Here is a 7,941-nt window from a genome sequence, read left to right as displayed (position 1 = left end):
GACCAGTAGTTAATATTAAACTAGGGCGTATCCAATTAATATCTCCAAGAAACTTTTGAAAATCATGAAGAGTTTTTAAATAACTTGTAACCAATACAGGAGATTTAGAGGAAACCTGATGACAATCAATAAGCCTGCCTAGATAATGATGAGGAGTAACTAGATGAGCCTTGTCAGTAGCAACAAGATTAGCACTTAATTAACATGCCTGCAAAGAGTTATAGATTTCAAAAAGAAGCCTCTCTGTGGGTGAAGCTAAGGGTAAGTCATCCATGTAATGTAACAGTAAGACCTCAGGAAGTTGATGATGAAGTGGAGAGAGTACTTTAGCAACATAGGATTGACACAAAGTAGGACTATTAGCCATACCCTGAGGTAAGACAACCCATTCAAATCTTTCATAAGGTCTGTCATAATTAGTAGCTGGTATGCTAAAGGCAAAACGTTTACAATCCTGAGGAGCTAATGGAATGGAAAAGAAACTATCCTTTAAATCAATAACAAACATATGCCATTCCTGTGGAACTACAACAGGGAAGGGCAGTCCAGGTTGAAGTGCCCCCATAACCACCATGGTTTCATTAACTTTTTTCAGGTCCTGTAACAATCTCCATTTGCCAGACCTTTTCTTGATAACAAAAATAGGAGAATTCCAAGGACTATTAGTGGGTCTGATATGGCCCACTTCGAGTTGCTCCCAAACCAACTTGCGAGCTGCTAAAATTTTTTCAGAAGGGAGGGGCCACTGCCCTACCCATACGGGTGCATCAGATATCCAAGTGATGGGATCAGCATGAGTACAGGGAGTTACAGTGGCCCCCTCTAAAACCACACAAGACCGGCATGGTCAGCTTTCACCTGTACAGGCAGGGGCTCAGAAGAGCCCTGCAGATTTTTACCAAGACTTTTAGCCAGATGGAATCCTTGTTTAAGCATAATATTTAAAGCAGTGTTGTGTGCAATTAGCTTCCATAAATCCAAAATGTCTCTGCCCCACAAATTAATGAAAATGCCTGGGAGGACATAGGGGCGAAAAGTACCAGAATGACCATCAGAGTCTGTCCAAGACAATAAAGTAGCAGACTGTTGGGGATTGGAACTCATGCCAATACCTTGTATAGAGGTTATTGCCACAGTAAGTGGCCAGGCAGAAGGCCAATGTATAGAAGAGATGAATGAAACATCGGCACCGGTATCCAAAATTCCTTTAAAAGTATTACCATTAATGTTAAGAGTCATCTCAGGTCTGTTAGCTGAGATGGACTGAATCCAATAAGCATAAGAAGAGGAGCCAAAACCTTTAGATCCTCTGGTTTCCTTTGATAAAGGATGTCCAATTGATACATTAACAGGAACTAACAAGAGCTGAGCAAAAGGCTGAGCTGGGTCTATAGTGCAGACACCTAAAGGAGAGCAGGCAATATCTTTGATTTCTCCAGTATAGTCATTATCAATAACCCCAGGTATGATCTGTAAACCTCAAAGGGAGGAGGAACTATGCCCAAAAATTAAACCTGCGTGCCCAAAGGGTGGAGGGCCATAGATGCCAGTTGGTATTAAATGAACACCTGATTTAGGTGTTAATACCTGTTGGGTGGAGGAACAGAGGCCAAGTCCTGCACTGTTGGGTGTGGCATGGCGGAGGTCACAAATGGATTTGTGGTGACTTGTGAGGTTTGTACCAGAGGTGCCCCGATTTGTTGGGGCCAAGCCTGCCCCCTCTGGGAGTTTCACAAACGGGGCATCAAAGGATTACCTTGTGCATCCCGTTTGGATCTGCACTCATTGGCCCAGTGGTTTCCACGATGACAATGGGGATACTCACCAGGAGGCCGAGTTTTAGATTTCTCTGATGTGGGTGGTGCAGGGAGAGCTAAAAGTTGCATAGATGGTTGTGCAGGGGCAGGTAAAGCCAATTGTTGTCCAGATGGGCATTTCTTTCCTACATGGCCAGGTAAACCACAGTGAAAACACTTGATATTAGAATTTTGAGACTGTCGCTTTAAAAAAGCGGCCACTGTCATGCCATTCTGTGCAGCAGCCATAGCTAAGCCATTTTGATATGCTTTGCCAATATCTGCACACATCCTAATATAATCAGAAATAGTGGCACATCGCCATGGTCTTATGGCAGCCTGACATGCAGCATTAGCGTTCTCAAAAGCCAAATGTTTGGACAGCATAGAGCTGGCTTCCTGATCGCCAACGTGATGAGTAATTGCCTCTAAGAGACACGAAACAAATTCCTGATATGGTTCATCAGATCCTTGGCGAATTTTAGACAGCTCCTCTGTCTTAGCTACCTTAGATGGAAGTTGGCGCCATGCCTTTAGAGCTAATGTATTAATTTGTAACAAAGCTTCATCAGAAAGGGAAATTTGATTTTGTAAAGTTTCAAAAGCACCTCTGCCCACAAGCATATCTAAAGTAACCTGGCTACCGGCACGCTGATTGCACTCAGACTGATTGAAAGCAGCCTCATCATAATAGGCTTTCCATAACAGAAAATCTCCACCAGAAAGACAAGCTCTAGTTAGTCTTATCCATTCAGCCAGTGGCCAGGCATCTGTTGAAAAATTTTTTTAAATAGACAAAGTGTAAGGTGCTATTGGGCCATAATGCATGACGGCTTCCTTAAGATCTTCCTTAAGATCTTTCAGGAACTTAGGAGGAATAGCTTCATAATGACGGGTGGCATTGCCTGCATTATTAGTAACTTCTATAAGAGGATATAATGATGTACTATTGGCGTCAACAAAACCTTTATGCCTAGACATCATGGCTTGTGTTAAGGGGGAGATAAAAGCAATGGGGGTGGATCTAATTACCAAAGAATCAGAAGGTACAGAAGATGGTGCCTGAGCAACAGGAAAGCAGTGTTGTTGTTGCAAGGTGAGTGCTTTAGAGCAAAGAGAAAGAAAGTCTCTGACTTGATCAGAAAGGTCCGAGGGAAGGGTGAGAGTTACTGGATTAAGATCACAGCGAGGGGTGTTATGTGGGGAGACATACCTGTCAGGCTCTTTTGAAACAGCTTCTGTCACAGGTTGGCAGCTATCCAACTTGTGTCACAAGTTGGCAGCTAGGTGGATGTCTAGAAGAAGAATGGTTAATACCATGCTCCATTTGATCAAGAGGATCAAGTTCAGAAGGAGGAGGGGAGAAAGCAGCAGCAGGGGAAGAAATAGCACTGTGAGAGCAAGGGCGAGCAGGTTCCGCTTGAGAGGAGCAGACACTGTCCTTAAGTTTAGACCAAATAGAAAGTAAAACCTCAGTTTGAGGTAAAGCTTTATTATGAGAGGTATATTGTTCAATTTTCTCACCAATTTCATCCCATGCAGTTTCCTCTAATATTCCTCTTTCTGGAACCGACGGGCAATTTTCACGAATAATGTGCACAAACTCCTCTACAGTTTTTAGCTTAATATCATGCCCATGTGACTTAATCATTTTTTCAATAATTGTATAAACAAGTTACACTCCTTACAGTCTATATGCCTCATGTTTTACTCCAGATGAAACTTAGAAATTTTGTTTACTTTGACTTGTATGTACAACAAAGAGAGAAAAAATAGATTAATATTATACAAAATCAAAAGTAGAGAGCTTACTTACGAGAAAAGCCAAACTTGCTGCTGCAGCCTCACCTTTATAACTTGAGCGTCACTGTGATCCCTCGTGTCCAGGGTCCCTGTTCGGGAGCCAGATGTGGGGGTCTGGAATGTCTGCCGGGGGGCTTCCGACCAGCAGAGAGCCTCAGCCCCACTCAAATGTTCTTAACCTGGAAGAGGGAGTGCGAGGAAGAAAAGATAGATAGAGAGTGGGATCTGGAGGACTGCCAGGGAATGCCAGAGCAAGTAATACCAAGACAGCAAGTTTATTTGTGAAAACTACAGGTTATATACCTTTCAGTGCTTGAGGAGTGACGTACATTCTATTGTATCTTGAAATAAAATCAAGAACAAAAAATCGCAAGGAAAGGAGTACAGAAAGTAAGACTCTTAATCAAAGGGTGTACAACAAAGGGACAATAAAGTTTGCAAAAAGGGGATCATAAATCTAAACATGTGTTTCTCTAAATTCAGTTAAGCAAGCAAGTAAGATCATTAACAAGGTATAGCTGGACCTTTCCAAATGTCATTCTAACCTTGCCTATTCATATAGGATCATATGCAAACAATATGATTGAGTTAGCAGAGGTAAACAAAGTCATAGAGTTATTGTGCAGAGAAGGAACGAGGAGGCACACAATGTCTAACCATACAATGTCTCCTTAGACCACAAGGCCTGAGCTCAGCCATTCTGTTGCAAATGTCAGAGGCAAAGATTGATGTTTATAAAATCAGTGCAACCAGACTTCCTCCTTTCCCTTAGCTCAACAGCCTCCAGGAGAGGATAAACATGTATGGGCTCAAGCTTAAGATGGCGAGGGTCCTGTCAAGGGCCCTTCGCAGGAGTGATCCCCACACTCAACGGATTTGACTCTTCTGCCTTAATAAAGCCCACGATTTAATTGTTACATACACCTAAGCCAATAATCTAGGTAATATGGCCCTCCTGCCTACTGACAGGTGGCATTGTGATATACCACTGGTCTCCTTTCCAGGTGATGTGATTGTCCTCTCCTGCCTAGGTGCTGTTTTCAAAGTGGGTAGTGACATATTGATGAGCCCAGAACTCATGTGATGTGATCCTTCAGCCTGGGTTCTGCCCACAGGAAACATTGCGACACATCACTCATCCCAGCATCATAGTGATGTGAATTTCCTACAAGCACTCAACTCACAGGGGGTGTTGAGGTAATCAGCAATGGAGGAAGGGTTTACAGTGTGCCTACATAAACTGGTTATAAATAAGGTATAAAAGAAATCAGAAAAGATAAACTCGGAAGGCCACAGGAGGCATCTGGGGAAGAAGGCTTCTCTATTGCCAGCATGTTCCCAGGTACAGAGTGGGATTTTAAACATCGAGCCCAATGACATAATGCCCCCTTGAAGCACTGGAATGTAACTAGATACATAGGCTCCTTGCTAAGTCTGCTTCCACCAGCTGCATTATCACTTATATACCAGATAAGCATACACTGTTAGTTATTGAAAAACTCACATAATCTGCCACTGCTATCATCAATCTTATGTTTGATGCACAGCTTCTTTTTCAATGATTCACCCCACCATTTTTCTATAGATAAAACTGATTGTATTCAGTAAATATTGTGAAAACCAGAGCTCACGGTCTTTGCAGCCATCTTTTCACATTGTCCCCCCTGTCCCACTTTATGCATTCTTAACTTGTCTTTGTCTCATTTCTTTGTCATCTCTGGACTCAAGGTACCCATGGGTGGAGTGTAGGATACCCTGGCACCCTACAGGGGGGATACTAGTATATCCCTGACTCATATTCATATTCAGGTGCTGTGACTCTTTTGCCTGGTTCTTTCCACAGGCAGGATTGTGACATTCACCTAGGTTCAAGTCACAGGAATAATGACTACTGTCATATAACAGCCTGGCCAATACAAGAGATTTTGACTCTTACAGCTAAGCTCAGAACAATCAGTAAAGTTCTGGGTCTTCTAATCATATAAAGATTACAAATGATTATGAAACTCATGAATATTCTATAAAATACTTGGGTCTTATAAGAGTCCATTACAGAAGTAAAATTTTGTCTCTCATTGTTACACCATCCAAAAATTGGGATTGTCACTCTCACACATAAACAGAGTCCATAGGTGAGGTTCTGAATCTCACATGTGCAAACAGTTTACAGTTAGTATTGGGATGGTCATATGTGGATCTGGCAAGAGGTTGAAAGGTGACTCATTTCTGGACCCAGCTCATAGGCATGTCAATGTCTCTCATGCCTGATCCCAGGTAGTAGAAGAGATGTTGACTGTTGTATCCAGTCTTACATAACAGATAAGATCTTGGGCTTCCAATGTTTCAGAGGTCTCAGAGAATCACAACACTCATGCATACTGTATAATGCCCTGAAATGGTACAGATACTGTTAAAACAGGGCCCAACTCAAAATCCTGATTGTGACTCTTGTATGCACACACAGTCCACAGTTAGAATTAAATGTGAACAGAACCCACTCACGAGGGCCTGGATCTCACTCACAGAAACAGTTCACAGGTGAAATTGAGACTGTCATATCTAAATCCATCCACAAATGGCAGGGTGGCTCATTTATGGACCCAGTTCACAGGCACACTGATGACTTTCATACCTGGACCCAGACATGGTAAGTGTTGACTCTCATGGCTGAACTTAGGGCAACATGCAGGGTCATGGGTTTCTACCATCATGAAGGTCTCAGAGCAGGTTTTCATTCTAGTGCATACTATATGAAGCCCTTAAGTGACACAGAGGATGCCTTATAAAGATCCAGGACACAGGTGACATTGTGACTATTCTCTGCACTCAAAACATACAGTGAGAAATGTCATCTTCCCACATGGACACAGCCTATTGTTGAGGTTCTGAATATCACATCTAGATCAGTTTAAAGTTGATATTGTGACCTCTCATACATGGATCCACCTCACAGGTAGAATGGTGACGTTCATACTCAAACTCAGCACACGTGTAAGGCAGTGATGACTCTAATTAGACAGTATGTGCAGGTGAGGTTGGAGCTTTCCTGACTGAATTCTGCCCAGCATTGAGATTGTGATTTGTGTATTTAACACAATTCACAGAAGGTGCTGTCTCTTGCACCTGGAGCTAGAATATATGTGGGACTGTGGATCTCATTCCTGGACCTTCCTATAGGTGTGACTTGGACATATAATTTTTTCTCAGCATCAGATTGACTTTACTCCCTTGCATGAATCCTGACAACAGTTGGAATTGTGACATATACCTCACCAAAATACCTAGGTAATATGACTCTCCAGCCTGGGTCCTGCCTACAAGGGGCATGGTAATATGTCTCTGAGTCCATCAACTGGGTGATGAGACTCTATTTTCCTGCCTGTGTCCTGCCTCCAGTTTATGTTTGGAACATAAATCTGGGAATATTACCTAGGTGATATGACTCTCCTCTCATGGCTTGGCCCTGTCAATAGGAGGGATTGTGACATACTTCTGGGCCCAGCACCTAGGTGGTGTGACTCTTTTGACTGGGTTCTGCCTACAGTGGGCAATGTGACATATCATTGAACCTAGCACAGAGGTGATGTGACTTTTCTGTGTGGGTCCTGCCCATGGAGATATATTAACAGTTCCCTGGGAAAGCATTAAGGTAATGTAATTTTCCTCCCAGAGTTCTGCTCACAGGTGGAGTTGTGACCTATAACTATGCCTAAGCAACAGTCATGATGATGGCTTTCTTACACTCACCAAGCTAATAGGAGAAATTTTGACTCTAATAGCTAAGCTTAGGGCAACATCTATGGTCCTTGGTCTACTCATTGTAAAATGCTCGCAGAAGATTACAGCATTCACATGTATTTTATAAAGCCCTTCACTTGTATAGAGAGTGACATAACAGGGCCCAGCACACAGATGAGATTGCGACTCTCATAGACACGTGTAGACAACAATTAGGATTGTCACCTTCATACATAAACAGAGTCCACTGCTGAGAATTTTTTTTAATTGAATTTTAGGTTTGGGGGTACATGTGCAGACATGCAACACTGCTGAGATTCTAAATCTCATACATGGATGCAGTTCAGAGTTGAAATTTTGACTTTTATATGTGGATCTGGCCTCAGGCTGAATGATGGCTAATTTATGGAAACAGCTTACAGGTCACCTGTATACCAATATCCCCAAGTATCTAAACAAATTTATTTTGCTCCTTTCCAATCCAAGATCTCATTGAACCATGAATTTAGTAAAATGTTACATAGGTATGAACAATAATCCCTGTTTGTGCAATTTTTTTAATACTTGTGGATAACTAACCCAAGTATTGCTTTCTCAATTACCA

The sequence above is a fragment of the Callithrix jacchus genome, chromosome 19 (genome assembly GCF_049354715.1).
Source record: "Callithrix jacchus isolate 240 chromosome 19, calJac240_pri, whole genome shotgun sequence".
In the NCBI taxonomy this organism is placed as follows: domain Eukaryota; kingdom Metazoa; phylum Chordata; class Mammalia; order Primates; family Cebidae; genus Callithrix; species Callithrix jacchus.
This window is presented reverse-complemented; position numbering follows the sequence as displayed.